Source organism: Mandrillus leucophaeus, unplaced genomic scaffold (assembly GCF_000951045.1).
Source record: "Mandrillus leucophaeus isolate KB7577 unplaced genomic scaffold, Mleu.le_1.0 Scaffold1626, whole genome shotgun sequence".
Lineage (NCBI taxonomy): Eukaryota > Metazoa > Chordata > Mammalia > Primates > Cercopithecidae > Mandrillus > Mandrillus leucophaeus.
In genome coordinates this window covers 2062-3666 of record NW_012101617.1, presented here as the reverse complement: position 1 = coordinate 3666, position 1605 = coordinate 2062, and the positions used below count along the sequence as shown (strand labels likewise).

Sequence of the window (1605 nt, the reverse complement as noted above, 5' to 3'; positions counted from 1 at the left end):
GTCCAATTTCACAAACAAGTATAAACCTAAATTTCACTCTGCTTTAGATTTGAGTTGGGATTTGAGCCAGCACCAAGATCACTAGAACCAGGGCAGGGAGAGAGGGCAGGAGAGCAGAGCAGAAGAGGAGCCCTAGAAGGAGGGCAGAATTGAATGGATCTGAAAATTTGTCTTAGAAAGCACAGGGACTCCCGTGTGCAGGGGCCACCCTGGGTGATGTGTGAGCCTCTGTGGTCACAGCTCCGGCTGGACAAGTTTCCACTGAAGGGACAAGGACAATGGAGCAGTGAAGGTGACCCAGCTGAGGACTGACCACATAAAGCCCATGAGGGACTGAACAGCAACTGGGCACAGGCCCCGTCCACATTCGGCTCCTTACAGCCTTCTCCAGTCCCCACCTGCAACAGACTCAGCACAGGGAACATGTGGATTCTGGAAGGTTCTCAGGTCTTTATTTCCTCTCTCAAATTTTAGGAATTGACTTATTTAATTAACCCATCAACTTCTCATGGCAAATATTGAGAAAACAAATTTCTATTGAGATTCTTATTTTCAGTAGGGAAGTAAGAGGTTGCAGCTCAATGCAGCATGAAGTTGAGACTGAGATGGAGACATCCAGCCCCACCTCTCTGGAACAGGAAAGATGACGGGGGAGGGAACACAGGTCAGCGTGGGAACAGGGGTCATGGTGGACACGGGGGTAGGCTATCCCTCCATCTCCTCACATTATGCTAACAGGGATGCAGACACATTCAGATGCCTTTGCAGAAAGAGATGCCAGAAGCTCTTGAAGTCACAAAGGTGAGGCGTGAAGAAATCCTGCATCTCAGTCCCACACAAGGCAGCTGTCTCAGGCTACAAATTCAGGTCAGTCATGGTAAGTGATGACACTCTGAACAGTCCCCCCACAGACTCGAAACATCCCAGTCAAAGAATCTCCATTACCCAGGCCTTTCCCCTCTGCCCCACCCCCACCCACTTCAAATCCCCAGGGTCTCACCTTTACAGGCCATGAGAGACTCATCAGAGTCCTGATCAGAGCCCTGGGCACTGCTGCTCCCTGGGGTAGAACAAAAACAGGACCTGGTCAGAACCCACAGGAGACGTGGTGCAGGAGGAATAATGGAGTGGGTGAGCTCCTCCACACTCCTGCCCCCGCCAGTTCCAGTAGCTCCCACTTTTTCCACCTGCGGGAAGTAAATGTCTTGTGAGGGGACAGGGAGGAGGCAGGGCCATGGGATCTTAGAGGAACCTCCTAGTCTTGGACCCAAGAGAAGTTTCTAGAACTGTGACTACAGACCCAGGGCAGGATCAGGAAACACCAGGAAAGCAGGTGTGGGTCCTGGACCAACTGCCCTCCTAAGGTCTGTCCTTAGCAGGAACCTTCCCCTGACTCATGAATGCTGGAATCACAATCCCAACACCACAACCATCAAGGTGATACATTGTCCTTCCTTGTCACGGGTGCTGCACAGAAGAGTAAGTGCTGGCACACAGGACCCAGGCAAGGTCGGCCCATGAGTGGATGGTGCTTTCCAGTAATGAGGCAGGGAACACTTCTACCTGGGGCTTGAAACCCCCAGCGGGACAAGAAAATCCAGACCC

The 1605-nt window shown here is 51.8% G+C and overlaps 1 long non-coding RNA gene across 1 annotated transcript; it reads right to left on the bottom strand.

Annotated features, from left to right (window-relative positions):
• Positions 1-430: 430 nt before the first annotated feature.
• On the bottom strand, positions 431-1040 carry LOC105536688. Its single transcript, XR_001005624.1, has 2 exons — positions 1001-1040; positions 431-855 (listed from the first exon to the last, which is right to left on the bottom strand). It is a non-coding gene; the product is annotated as an uncharacterized LOC105536688 (long non-coding RNA).
• Positions 1041-1605: the final 565 nt, after the last annotated feature.